General features: G+C 36.8%; 1 protein-coding gene and 1 long non-coding RNA gene across 2 annotated transcripts in view; both read left to right on the top strand.

Annotated features, from left to right (window-relative positions):
* The window catches only part of ighd (immunoglobulin heavy constant delta), an 87,909-nt gene that overhangs the window by 15,785 nt on the left and 56,673 nt on the right, over positions 1-15,451 (top strand). The gene's annotated exons all lie outside the window — the stretch shown is intronic.
* On the top strand, positions 7,964-10,497 carry LOC134335856 (uncharacterized). Its single transcript, XR_010015659.1, has 3 exons — positions 7,964-8,009; positions 8,252-8,451; positions 10,420-10,497. It is a non-coding gene; the product is annotated as an uncharacterized LOC134335856 (long non-coding RNA).

Raw genomic sequence — 15,451 nt, 5'->3', positions numbered from 1 at the left:
TCAGCAGTTCCAGCTTCATCTGCGAGGTCTATCACAGTTACATGAAGACCAGAGATCCCCCCAAAGTGACCTTAACAACCAAAAGTAAATATAAATGCTCTGAATGTCCTACAAGTAGATGATTACATGTTTACTTCTGTTTACCTGGAGAGTCTGAGACGCTGCTTTTGTGTTTAACACATTTTTGTTGTGGCTTTAAAATTCTTTAATATTGTTTAAAAATGTATAACTTGTTTCTCTTGCAGTTCCTGTTACTGTGAAAATGAATCCACCAGCAGCAAAAGATCTGTTCGTGTCACAAAGAGCAATAATTCAGTGTGTAATTACCAGCTACACGAGGGGGGTCATGAATGAACCTGCGTCATGGACCATTAAAGGCAAGAAAGCAGAAGGTTCAAAGGTTAAACATGGAGAGATTCAGCAGAGAGACCAACAATTTACCAGGATCAGTAATCTAACCATTAGTAAAAATGAATGGATTTCGGGTGATGAAGTGGTTTGCTCCTTTGGGGACAAATCTGACAAAATCCAGTTCCGGGAGAGAAGTAAGTGCCTCAGAGTCTGAACTTAAACTACTGAGTTTTAAAACAGAATTGTATATTTTTATTAAAATATCTTCATCTTTAAATGTGTTCTGATTTTTCTTTATTTAGAGGCTCCTTCTGCTCTCATTTACACAACCAATTTAAATACTAATGGAAACATCACCCTTGTGTGTGAGGTCAGCAGTGATGGTCCAGCTGATGCTTTTGTCCAGTGGACAGTAAATACCCTACCAAAAAAGTCAGACAACACAGCATTCCTCAAGAAAAGTGACGGTTCTTCATTATTTCTCAGTTATTTCACTGTTTCCAGAGCTGAGTACAGCAGCAGTTCCAACATCTTTGATTGCAATGTCTATCACAGTTACATGAAGACCAGTGATCCACTCAAAGTGACATCAACATCCAAAAGTAAATTTGAATGCATTGAACATCCTGCATCCAGTTAATTACATGTTTGTCTTGTTTACCTGGAGAGTCTGAGACGCTGTTTTGTCTTAAAAGCATTTTTGTTGCGTGGCTTTAAATTCTTAATTACTTTTGCCTGAAGTTGCCATTTATTTTTTTTTAGCTTTTTGTCTTTTGTGAATTATGTTGCCCTGTCCCTCGTCATTTTTTAAAGTCCTACTGAGCTAAAAAGCTTTATAAATAATTAGCTGCACTTAATGATTCTGATTGTAATTACACGTTTATAATTAGTTTATTTTTTATTTGTAGGCTGGTGGAGAAACTCATTACAATTACTTTAAAGTGCAACGAATTTTAAAACACTGCAAAAACGTCTATAACATTTTTATTTTTTATGTTACTCAAATACATTAACCGTACACAAACGTTTGTATTATGCACTAAATTAGCATTAATTAAAATTATTTCAGGATGGTTTCCAGGTGCTTACAAATTCCTTTCCTTAAAACTAATTAAATAAAGGCCGACATGTTTCTCATTTTAACTGGTCCAAAATCCCGAGTTTCAGAGGACGTTAAAATCTTATAACTTTCCTCATAAAAACATTTATGCTGTTTTTAATGAAAATAAAAATAAATCTTTGCATTGTGGCTTTTTCATGTGTGATGCTGTAACGTTTGTGTTGCTGATGGATTTTGTTCTGTTCTGCTTTATGTTTTCTTCACTGTTTTTTGCGCTGTTGTGTTTTGTTTGATGTGTAAAGCATTTCATGTTAAATGTTTTTTCTACATTTTTAAATAGTAATAAATAAGCATTAGCATTAAAGAGTGCCATGAACACGGTGTTTTATTATTAATAAGCAGTTATATAGGTGTATTATACTGTCAGAACCCAAAACTTATTTGGTTGATTTATTTTGATTTAAATTGGGGATTTATGTACCTGTTAGTGAACTGAATGAATCAATAGTTAATCCATAAGTTATGTAAACTGACCAGATCTTAAAAAATACTTCCATGATGCAATGGCACAGCAAGTGTTTCAGTCTTGATGACTGTTTACTTTAGGTACTTCACTGCCAAAACATACCAGTAGGTGAACTGACTAGTCTACATTAGTCCTGGTGTGCTTAACTGTGTGACACCATGTGATGTAGCTCTCAGTCCAGGGGGGGTTCTCACCTTTCACCCAGTGTTTTCAGCATCATCTCCAAATTCCCACCTGATAATCTAACATGCATGAATTACAAGATCTTCAGTAACATTATTAATCTATTTATTACAATTATTATTATTATTATTCATTCATTCATTCAGTGTCTCTTTCACCACTGCTTTATATGATCAGTGTCGCGGTGTGAAAAGCAGGAAACGCCATCACAGGGCACACACACACACACACACACACACATAGGGGGAATTTAGTATCTTCTGACTGCATGTCTTTGGACTGTGGGAGGAAACCCGGAGTCCCGGAAGTCCCGGAGGAAACCCATGCACATGGGGAGAACATGCCAACTCCACACAGAAAGGACCCAGGTTGCTCCTCCTAGGAATCAAACCCAGGACCTTCTTGCTGTAAGATGACAGTGCTAAAATTACAAAGAAAATACAAAAATACAAAGGTTATTGTTTATCTGTGTGAATATAATATAACTGGGTTAGTGTAGATTAGACCTTACAGGAAGCACATGCTAGCCATCACTTTATGTACATAAGCAGCAGTGAAGATCCTAATGCTGATGTTGTTTAACTTTTACTATTTAAATCACAGTTTCTGCACCAATTTCTCTTTTGTACATCCCTATCAAACATGTACATGAGTAAGTTTGAGTGTGTGTAGATGTGGAAAGAGTTTCTACAATTTATCTACTGTGTGTATTTTCAGTTGTGCCTCCAGATAAAGGTGTGGATTTACTTCACTGTTCTAAAGATGAAGGAATATTGGATGAGGATGAATTCACCAGTCTGTGGACCACCGCCTCATCCTTCATCTTCCTCTTCCTCTTGTCTGTGATTTACAGCACTGTCCTCAGCCTCAGCAAGGTAAAGAGCTTCACCTTCATCTTTATTAACTTTATATCAGGTTCTATAGTGTAAATATTTAATTTCACCTTTTTTCCCTTTTTTCCAGATAAAATCTTGAACTGAAATGAAGATTGTAACTTTTTCTTTATAATTTCCTTTGTCTGTAATCTTAATGTATGTTTATAAATGTATGATGTATGTTTTACTTACTTATTACTTGTTCATAAATTAAAGGCTATTTTTCGCACTATAACCACGTCTGGTTTCATTCTGAAACTCAGTTCTGGGTCCAGTATAGTATGAACATAGAATGAGTGAGTGTGGGACATCCTTCCTTAAATAAGTTTGTAGTTTGTATGTTGAAATTTTAGTCGATTCAGTCAAGAACATTAGTGAGGTCAGGCATTGATGCTGGATGAGACGGTCTGGTATCTAATCAAAAACTGAAATAATCCCAAAATTCCTGTGTTTGAGGTCAAGGCTCCACATCAAACCCATCAAACCACATCTTTATGAATCTGTCCAGTCCAGTCATACTGGTACAGAAAAGGGTATTCCCCAAACTGTTCTTTTTTATTTTAGATTAAGCCTTTCAACATTTTTGGATTAAATGCTCATGTTATCAAATATTATAAGAATCAGAATTTTGTAACAAACTCTCCTTTCTCTTTTTTCCTTCGCAATGACCTTCGCCAAACTGTTGCACAAAGTTAGAGGTATACAACTTGTATCCAGATGAACTGATTCAACTTTGTGGATTTGTGTACCTGGATTATTGAGCATGCATCAACAGATTCTGACTCACTTCGGCAAGGATTGCCTCAAACTCGTACGAGAGTACGAGAAAACGGCACGTAAGATGGCTGACTACAGGAACCACCTGCGATTTAACATCAGATGCAGACAGAGCAGGATCACACCTAAGAGCCTGCAACTCAGATCTTCTGTCAAAGGTCACCGAGCTAGCAAGATCATTCAGAAGGCACAGAACCAGCTATTGAATGAACGGGTGAGACAAACTAACTTACAATCGATGTCTTAAAAACTAGAGAGGAGCAGATTGTACAAAGACTTACATCACGTCTAGATGAGCCCACTCTCCAACAGGTGATTAACTTCATGCAGAAGGCTCGCCTAGGACAACATGAAAAGTCAAAAACCAGGCAGCGAAAAAAGTTTGACTTGCTTGCTGCAGGACAGAAACACCAACAGACCATGGATGGCCGAAAGAGGAATGAAGGGCAAACACACGCTGGTGATGTGGACAAGTGGGTGAAGAACTTGTCGGACAGACAACTCACACAAGCGGAGAAAGACATCTTGGCTAAGGGGTTGAATTTCGCTGTTACACCAAAGCAAGTCCCACTAGTGGAACTGATCACAGCCACAGAATCAGCAATCCGCAACAACAACATCTCCGACCTGGAAGCGGAACAGTTGCGGATGAAAGTGTCAGCTTGCCTGAGTAATGCAAAGCCACCGCCATCCAACATCAGCAGAGACGAGAGGTATGCACTTACTACACTCAGTAAGGACAACAACATCATCATACTTCCTGCTGACAAAGGTAGATGTACTGTTCTATTAAACCAGATAGACTATCATGAGAAAGTGATGTTGTTACTTAGTGACACTTATGAGCTGCTGAAACGAGATCCAGGTAGTAGCTACAAGAAAAAGGTGATAGATTGTCTGAAAGTTTTAGAACAGAACAATGCTATTGACAGGGCTTCGAACTACAAATTATATCCGGGGGAGGCTACACCTAGTCTGTATGGGTTACCTAAGATACACAAACAGGATGTACCTTTACGACCCATTGTTTGTATGATTAACTCTGTGACTTATAACATTTCTAAATTTCTAGCATCGATTCTCAACCCGTTGGTAGGTAGCACGGAACACCACATTCAGAACACCATGGATTTTGTGGACAAGGTGAAGGGCATCATCATGGAGACGGAGGAAACAATGGTCTCGTATGATGTTACATCCCTCTTCACGTGCATTCCGGTTGCTGAGGCAGTGGAGGTGGTCCGTAGGAAACTACAAGGCGACCCCACCCTGAGCACGAGGACCACCCTTACCATGGATCAGGTGTGCACACTCCTAGAACTGTGTCTTCAGTCCACCTACTTCTCGTACATAGGACAGTTCTACAAACAGAAACATGGATGTGCTATGGGGTCCCCTGTCTCACCTATTGTTGCAAACCTGTACATGGAGGAAGTGGAAAAGAAGGCACTACAGTCCTACTCAGGGACACCACCGAGTCATTGGTTCAGATATGTGGACAACACCTGGTTAAAATAAAATCCGAGGAATTTCACGGAGCACATCAACTCGGTGGAAAAACACATCAAGTTCACAAGGGAGGATGCAAGCAACAACAGTTTAGCCTTCTTAGACTGTGAAATTGCTAGTAAAGATGGGGGACGGTTGAAAGTAAATGTGTACCGCAAACCAACACACACGGACCAGTACTTAAGGTTTGACTCCCATCATCCATTGGAGCACAAACTAGGAGTCATCAGGACGCTGCACCACCGGGCGAACAGTATCCCCACAGACACTACGGCCAAGGATAGAGAGAAATCTCATGTCAAGAAGGCCCTGGGTGAATGTGGTTATCCCAACAGGGCATTTGTAAAAGCAGGAAAAATGCCCAAACACGGCTCCAGTGGATCGAAGGGAGGAGAAGGACAACTGCGGTCTAAGTGCAAACCAGTGGTGATTCCGTATGTGGCGGGAGTATCGGAACAATTAAGACGGATATTCTCCAAACACCGTGTTTCAGTTGCTTTCAAACCCCAGAACACGCTACGCCAGAAATTAGTTCACCCTAAGGACCGGGTCCCTCAATACAAACATAGTAACGTAGTGTATGCTGTTAGGTGCCAGGAGGATTGCCGAGAACTGTACATCGGGGAAACTAAACAGCCACTGGTGAAACAGATGGCCCAACATAGAAGATCAACCTCTTCTGGCCAGGACTGTGGTTTACACCCACCTGCAAGCCAGCGGCGACTCATTTATTGATCAAGATGTGCAGATCCTTGATAAGGAGGAACACTGGTTTGAATGTAGAGTCAAAGAGGCCATTTACATGAAGAGGGAACGACCATCTCTGAACCGGGGAGGGGGCCTGAGAGTACATCTCTCACCATCATACAATGCCGTAATTGGAGCTTTACCCCAATCATGTGTGAAAGGCACACATGGCCATTGTAATTAATGGTCATTGTGAATTGCATATGGACCTGATCACCGGTTCTATTGTTATGCAATGGGCGGTGATCGGTTGTTATGCAAATCAACTGCATATAAGGTCTCTGGATAAGAGTATCTAATAAATGCAGAAAATGTAAATGTAAATATAAGGTTGGGGTATTCAGCACCAGCTCAGACTGAAGAAGTCATTCGGATTGAGTGATGAAACGTATCTCTACAACAAACTTGTGTCCAGATGAACTGATTCAACTTTGTGGATACATACACTTACTTTTGTGACTTGTTACTTTTAGAATACAATTAGGTGTTGAAATTATTTTTTAAGGAAGTTGATCTGCTGCTCTGCTCTTCTGCTGCTGTGAGCAAAAATATAAACAGCATAAAAACTGAAGATCAAAAACAAAAGCTAAGGAATCAGGATACGATTGACACTGTTGATAGAGGATTCTGGTTTTTAGACAGACAGACAGACAGACAGACAGACAGACAGAAATATCTATAATAATATAGTTCTAAGTTCAGCTATAAAAAGTTGATCCCAGGTTTAATGAATAACCCTTGATTAGAGAATACACAGGAAATTATTTTAAAAGCAATTTTAAGAGACCTGCACTTTTCATCAATCTGCACCTCCACCCTCCACCTCCACCATGGTCACATATTGTGATATATGCCAACAATCTAAAGAATTTATTCAGAAATCTATGTATTTAGAGTCGTACCAAAAGATAAATGTACTTTGTGACAGATTTTGTACTTTATTTTAAATAGAACTACCAGGTGTTGAAGAAAAAGCGTTTTCAGGAAGTTGATCTACTGATCTGCTGTTCTGCTACTGTGAGCACAAAGAGGAAGTGAAAGAGCCTGAAAAGCAAAAAGCTCTCATGTGCTAAATTTAATCAACAGAACAAAACCAAAACCTGAGGGAATTACTGATCAAGTGTCTCATTTCATTTGGTTCATTTTGTACCTTTGTACCTTTTTAAGATGCTCGTGTTGATACTGTTCGGTTTTTTACAGAATGTTTGTTTTATATCTTTTAAAATGGATAAGCTGGTGCATCCACAAAGATTCAGTATAGGTGCAAATATTATTCAAACCAAACAGAAGCTAAACTTCTCTTAATTAATCAGCGAGTCCAGGTACAAATACTGAATGAATGAATGTCTTTATTGTCATTGTGTTAAAAATACAAAGTTTTCTCTCCAACTCCTTGAAAAAAAGAGAGAAAAAGAAACATGAAACACGCTGTCACAAACACTAAAATGGTAAAAAAAAAAAAAAAAACACAATTAAGTCCTCAAATATTAAAGTCTAAAACGTAAAAAGAAAAAAGTATATGCAAAATATAAATGTAGCAGTATTGCACATGTACAAATAACAGTATTATTGCACGACTTGTAAAGTTATTGCACTTCAGTTTACAATATTGAGGTAGGTGGAGGTTAGGAGGGCATTATTTATTTAAAGCAACAATGGCACTTGGAAAAAATACTGTTTCTAAATCGAGAGGTGTGTGTCTTTGCAGGTCCTGATATTGCAGAGTGAGATGTGGCCCTGGGTCAACAGGGGAGGTGCTTAAATTGAAATTGTTCAACCTATCACAAACTAGCTGCTATGACATCACCACATTTGCCTGGTGGGCCTTTCAAACTAGCTGCTATGACATCACCACATTTGCCTGGTGGGCCTTTCAAACTAGCTGCTATGACATCACCACATTTGCCGGGCCTTTCTATTTTTTTTATTTTTAACCTCAACCAGAGAAGCTCCGTGCCACGCACTGAATCCCCTGCAGAAGGTAAGATATTTCTTTTTAGAAGTTCCTTGTTATACATGCTTTTAACATGTAGTAGTACTGGTTTTGCTTACACAGAATAATATTTTAGATATTGTAGCCTTGGCTTGGCTAAACTCTCATAGCTTTTGCTATGCTAGCTAGTTAAGCTAGCTGGCTAACCTAATGGTAAAGGCACAGAATTAAGGGACTGTAAGTTCTTGTTCTGTATAGCAATTTTTTAATCATTTTGCTTTTGTCCAAAGGTTCGGAAAGAAGATCTCCCTGAGGAGCTTAGAGAGCAAAGACCAAAAAAAGCCAAGACTAAAATGAGCATCTTTACTGCCCTCAGTGAAGGGGAGGCTACTGATTTGGCCCTAGGATTGGGAGCTATGCTTGGGCGCCATGTGGACCTGGACTTGAGTGCGGGACAGAGTATTTCCAAAGACTAGGCAGAGGCTACAAAGTAAGTTGTTAGTATGGATTTATCCTGCCTGCATTATTATGAATCCTCAGGAAAGTGAAGGGAGATAAGTTTATGCAAAAAAACAAAACATAAAAAAACTTTAATCTCTGTACTGTATATCGTCTCTACTACTTAATGATATCACATTATGTAATGTATGCTAATATAATGTACTGTGTGTTAACAAGAACGATCTATTAACAAGTCATTATAAACATCAATCTTCCACTTCATATACCAAACTGACATTAAAGCAGATGCAGTAAATGTAAAGGCAGGTGAAAATACCCAGAAATTGTACAAATGTTTATTATATACTGTTTAATATTTCACTCACTGCTGCCAGTCCCATATGAGAACACGACAGCGCCGGTGTTACAGAGAATTCAGTTCCCCCTGTTTCCCCTTTAACGCGCATGTGCAAAAATCATGACGTTTTTTTCAGTCGCTTCGTTGAGCGTCGGTTTATTTGGAATATGTGTTTATAGCGGTATGTTCTTTTCACATTTCATGTTGTATGTTAGGTAGTTTGTGATTAAATACATACTTTAAAGTATTGAATGAACTACTGTCAGAGGTTTTATTGCTCCACCGCAAGTCAGAGGTTTTCACACTGCTGTCTTCATCCTTGCTGTCAATCAACTATAATGAACGTGTCAGATTTTTTTGTAAATAAATCCTAATACAGGACATGCTCTTATTCACACACTAGTTTGTTTCTTCTCGTTTTGTCACACAAGATAAAGTTTTGGTGCAGATACAAATAAACTATATGGTACAGGACAATAAGTAGTCTGTTATTATTTAAGGTTACTCATCTCAGCTGCACTACCATTTACTTTCAACAATAGTTTCATTCATGGTGATCTCTCGTTCATTTAAACTTCACAAACTGCATCCATGTGATTTAAAAATTAACAAACAGTATGTAGAACAAGTTTAACCTATAGATCAGTCCATTATACTAACAACACAGGGGGGGGGGGGGACACATTTACCTGGAGTCTTGGGGAATATGGTTCCCCACATGTATATTACTGTGTGGTGATTCTTTTTTTTTTTTTATGCAAACTACAGGCACACACACATTTTAAAAACGAAATATCTGTATTAGAAATTAGTGTTAAACTAATTTATGCATATATTACAATTATGCAAATATATAATAAAGAAATCCACCTCAATGCAAATTAAAACTTAAATACATATTTATAGCTTAATAAATATATATATTTTTTAAAACAAAATAAAATAAAATCTGGGATGTGCCCTGGGATTGACTAGCATCACATCCATAGTGCACTCCTGCCGTACGTCCAGTTTCCCCAGGAACAGTTCTGGATCCTCCATGGCCATGACCAGGATAAAACAGTTACTAAACAGAATCGAATGATTAATTTACTATCTACTTTTTAAATAAACTAAAAGAGCAACATAAAATAAAATACAGCAACAAGCAAACTTTTTAGAAATAACGTCCCAGTTAACCTTGGTCTAATCTTCAGTACATACAATACACTTCCTCTACTGGTGGGTTGCCAACACATGACTGGTGGTACAAAAGAAATAAAAATAATGCCTTAATTTTATTGGCTTTTTCATTGCACCATGCTATTATATATGTCCTTGACTTTCCCTCTGGGATTAATAAAGTGATCTATCTATTATAGCTACACTTGTAATTGAGAAGTCTAATGTAACCATAAAACTATTGTGTGACTTTTTATTGATCAATTGAAGGACTGTATGATCATTGAGATTGGCTGTGATGGATGTGACAGATGGTACCACCAGTCATGTGTTGGCAACCCACCAGTAGAGGAAGTGTATTGTATGTACTGAAGATTAGACCAAGGTTAACTGGGACGTTATTTCTAAAAAGTTTGCTTGTTGCTGTATTTTATTTTATGTTGCTCTTTTAGTTTATTTAAAAAGTAGATAGTAAATTAATCATTCATTTCTGTTTAGTAACTGCTTTATCCTGGTCATGGCCATGGAGGATCCAGAACTGTTCCTGGGGAAACTGGACGTACGGCAGGAGTGCACTATGGATGTGATGCTAGTCAATCCCAGGGCACATCCCAGATTTTATTTTATTTTCTTTTAAAAAATATATATATTTATTAAGCTATAAATATGTATTTAAGTTTTAATTTGCACTGAGGTGGATTTCTTTATTATATATTTGCATAATTGTAATATATGCATAATTTAGTTTAACACTAATTTCTAATACAGATATTTTGTTTTTAAAATGTGTGTGTGCCTGTAGTTTGCATTAAAAAAAAAAAAAAGAATCATCACACAGTAATATACATGTGGGGAACCATATTCCCCAAGACTCCAGGTAAATGTGTGTCCCCCCCCCTGTGTTTTTAGTATAATGGACTGATCTATAGGTTAAACTTGTTCTAGATAATAACAACAGTTAAATACATCACCAGCATCACTGTAGTGTTTTATAATTACACACACAGTAATATACATGTGGGGAACCATATTCCCCAGGTAAATGTGTCCCCCCCCCCCCTGTGTTTTTAGTATAATGGACTGATCTATAGGTTAAACTTGTTCTACATAATGACAACAGTTAAATACATCACCAGCAACACTGTAGTGTTTTATAAATACACACACAGTGATATACATGTGGGGAACCATATTCCCCAGGTCTCCAGGTAAATGTGTCCCCCCCCCCCCCCCTGTGTTTTAGTATAATGGACTGATCTATAGGTTAAACTTGTTCTACATAATAACAACAGTTAAATACATCATCAGCATCACTGTAGTGTTTTATAATTACACACACAGTAATATACATGTGGGGAACCATATTCCCCAGGTCTCCAGGTAAATGTGTTCCCCCTGTGTTGTTAGTATAATGGACTGATCTATAGGTTAAACTTGTTCTACATACTGTTTGTTAATTTTTAAATCACATGGATGCAGTTTGTGAAGTTTAAATGAACGAGAGATCACCATGAATGAAACTATTGTTGAAAGTAAATGGTAGTGCAGCTGAGATGAGTAACCTTAAATAATAACAGACTACTTATTGTCCTGTACCATATAGTTTATTTGTATCTGCACCAAAACTTTATCTTGTGTGACAAAACGAGAAGAAACAAACTAGTGTGTGAATAAGAGCATGTCCTGTATTAGGATTTATTTACAAAAAAATCTGACACGTTCATTATAGTTGATTGACAGCAAGGATGAAGACAGCAGTGTGAAAACCTCTGACTTGCGGTGGAGCAATAAAACCTCTGACAGTAGTTCATTCAATACTTTAAAGTATGTATTTAATCACAAACTACCTAACATACAACATGAAATGTGAAAAGAACATACCGCTATAAACACATATTCCAAATAAACCGACGCTCAACGAAGCGACTGAAAAAAACGTCATGATTTTTGCACATGCGCGTTAAAGGGGAAACAGGGGGAACTGAATTCTCCGTAACACCTGGTTTGTTTGGAACTATTGGAGGGTTACATGAACCACGTGACCGCGTAGCGGCGAGATCAAGGAGTGTCGCAACTCTCTATCTACGGCTCTGGGGTGCGTTTCCCGAACAACCACGGAGGTTAGCATTGAATCACCATGTGTATTATATATAAAGTGATGCAGCTGTGAGTGGTACTGAAAGTGTCCTGTGTCTTTTTCCTTTATTATTTTCTATCATCCCCTCTCTCAGGGGCGTAATACTAGTCCAGGTCCAAATACTGAATGAATGAATGAATGAATGAATGTCTTTATTGTCATTGTGTTAAAAATACAACAAAGTTTTCTCTGCAACTCCTTGAAAAAAAGAGAGAAAAAGAAACATGAAACGCGCTGTCACATAAACGGTAAAAATACACAACAATGAAGTCCTTAAATAATAAAGTAGTCTAAAACATAAAAAGAAAAAAGTATATGCAAAATATAAATGTAGCAGTATTGCACATGTCCAAATAACAGTATTATTGCACGACTTGTAAAGTTATTGCACTTCAGTTTACTATATTGAGGTAGGTGGAGGTTAGGAGGGCATTATTTATTTAAAGCAACAATGGCACTTGGAAAAAACTGTTTCTAAATCGAGAGGTGTGTGTCTTTAGGATACTATAACATGTGCAGGGTGATCTGCACTTTTCAGAATCCCTCACTCATGTGGTTTTACTCATTACAGAAGAAAATATTTTAATGCAGTGAGAGAAAATGAAGTCAGTTTTGGCTCTCAAGTTTTTACTGAATCTTTTAATTATGTTGTAAACTGTAGATGGTGAAATCCCTTCATTCTTGCAATCAAACTTTAATAATTAAGTAAAACGTTCAATATATTTTCTTTGTGCTGATTTTAAATAAATAGCTGTAAAATAGTTTGGATATTACCAAATGTCCTAACTTTTTTTGTATATTTAAAAATATTTGGGCTTTCTGTGATGTAAAATAAACCCTAAAAGCTTCTAACCACTTATGTTTTTAATCAAATAGAGCAGGTTTAAAAGAATAATGAATAGATAACAAAATATTTAATAACTCACTTTTACATATTAAATAAGCAATCAACAATTTAGTAAAAACTGTGTGTGTAAAGTTGTATTAATTAAATTGAAAGTTAAACCTCTCTGTAGTGAAGCAGAGGGTATTTGCTTATGACTGTATCACTGTGGATGGAACACAGTGATACCACCCTTAACAAAAACCTTCATCAGTCCCGAACAGCAAGAGGCTCCACTAATGTCTAAACTCTAAACTGTGATAATCTGTCTATTTATTTTTGTAATTCTTGCTTTAGATACATATAAATCAAACAGCAGATATGAGTTAAATTTTCTATTAATTTGTGATTTCAGGTAAGAAACTCTGAGGACTGTTAGAGAGTTATTACGCTGTTTCACTTTGTAGCCAAAGATTCATGTAAGTCCTTCAAAACTGAGACTATTATTAAAGATTTACCAAATTAATTGATAATAAAACTGATAAAATACCTTGATAAAAATAACTTGTTAAACTAAATTTTAAACTAGATGTTGGATTTCGCTCCTTTAGCTGATAAATACAGATTGATCTGATCACAGCGGATGTTTTTTCTGTCTGTTGGTTGATCAGCGACGATTTTTAAAACAAAGAACTCTGAGACTTTTTTTATAGAATTGATTTATGTTTTTTGTTTGTTATAGACCTTTAGGTTGCATTCACATTTCTTTTGATGCAGCGGTCATCTGTGTTAGGTGACAATTCTTTTCAGAAGTACTCCAGAGCCGATGTAGCTATATTTATCAACGTAGCATGATGATTTACTATTCATTTACTATTTATTACAGCAGAATAGCTGCTTTTAAATTTTTTTTATAATGTTTAATACTGTTGTTTACTGTTAGTTATTGAAGCTGAAGCATCGTGTTGTTTTTGTAAGTTAATTCAAGTTAACTTTAGGTCATTTGTGACACTGAAAGGCTGAACAGAAATTTTAGACTCTTACAGGTGTTTCCTGAATGAACAGCAGCAACTTTCGAGTCTTAAACAGCACCATCGAAGAATCAGTAACTACAGTCAAAAGTTTACATACACATAAGAAAAGTTGCTGTAATTAAAGGATTTTTTGTTCTCTGCAGATGTTCTGTGACTAAAGAGCATTTGTTAATTAATTATTATTATTAATTATAATTAAAAACGTTTACTCTATGCTAGAAGACAAGTAAGACAAAAGCATAAAAAATAGAAAACAAGAAAAACACCTCAACATTTATAAACTGGAACATTGAGGTCACTGTCCATGGTCAAGCAAGTTTCACAGCTCATTATAGCCGTAGAGGTTGCTGTGCAAGAAAATTTTATGTTTTAAATATGTCTCATTAAAGCTCAAATAAATGTTGTTGCTGATCACATTTATGTACCCACAATACTCTCCTACAGGAGGCCAGTTGGGCAAGATGATCAGAGGTATGTTTAAAGAAGAAAAGTTGTAAGATTTAAACCCAACAACAATGTACCTACTGTTAAGCATGGTTTTGCTGACATTGGGACTAATGCAGAATTGCAAAACCCCCCACGAGACTTTGTGATGATAAAGCATGAGGTCTGGTTTCGACTGAACCCATGACAAACCATGTCTTATCAGCTCGGCTCTTTTGTGCATTGGACCAGACTGGGAAAAGGTCTGATTGGCTTTTTAGCACCAGCTGAAATTGTTTCTGTTTTGGCAGATACATCTTCACTGATTTGAATTTGGCAGTAGACACTATGGGTTTTGAGGGGATAGCTGGTGACATTTTTAAAAACCAGAAGAACTAGCTATTTTAGTACATTTAAATTCCCATCTCTGCGTCAGTCCATTGTGGCTCAAGAGGATAAACTAATGAAGGCAGTATAACGCGTTTGCGGGAGTGGGGGGTTCGAATCCTATGAAAATAATCTTTATTTCTTTCTTTTATCTTTATCATAATGGCAGTGAAATATCTAATTGATGAACAATTGATTTATTAATCCTTGATACCAAGAAAATAATGTTTAAAAAATATTATCTTAGTTTTAAATCTTAGTTCCCGTGGATTATACCAACAACAAACAATTAATATGTTTTTACTAGTGCACATAGTATTTTCATAGATAGATAGATAGATAGATAGATAGATAGATAGATAGATAGACAGACAGACAGACAGACAGACAGACAGACAGACAGGTAGGTAGGTAGGTAGGTAGGTAGATAGATAGATAGATAGATAGATAGATAGATAGATAGATAGATAGATAGACAGACAGACAGACAGACAGATAGATAGATAGACAGACAGACAGACAGACAGACAGACAGACAGACAGACAGACAGATAGATAAATGTAAAGTATAAATTATAAAGTGTACCGTGCAAAGAGGTGTGTATGTGCCTGTCTGTGCATACATGTGCACACCCACATACATACATACATAGATTTATACACGTGCCACAATTCTGTTACATTTAGAATTATGTTCCTTCTCTGTTTCACAAAAGTTGTGTGCAG

This window comes from Trichomycterus rosablanca, chromosome 22, assembly GCF_030014385.1.
Source record: "Trichomycterus rosablanca isolate fTriRos1 chromosome 22, fTriRos1.hap1, whole genome shotgun sequence".
In the NCBI taxonomy this organism is placed as follows: domain Eukaryota; kingdom Metazoa; phylum Chordata; class Actinopteri; order Siluriformes; family Trichomycteridae; genus Trichomycterus; species Trichomycterus rosablanca.
This window is presented reverse-complemented; position numbering and strand designations above follow the sequence as displayed.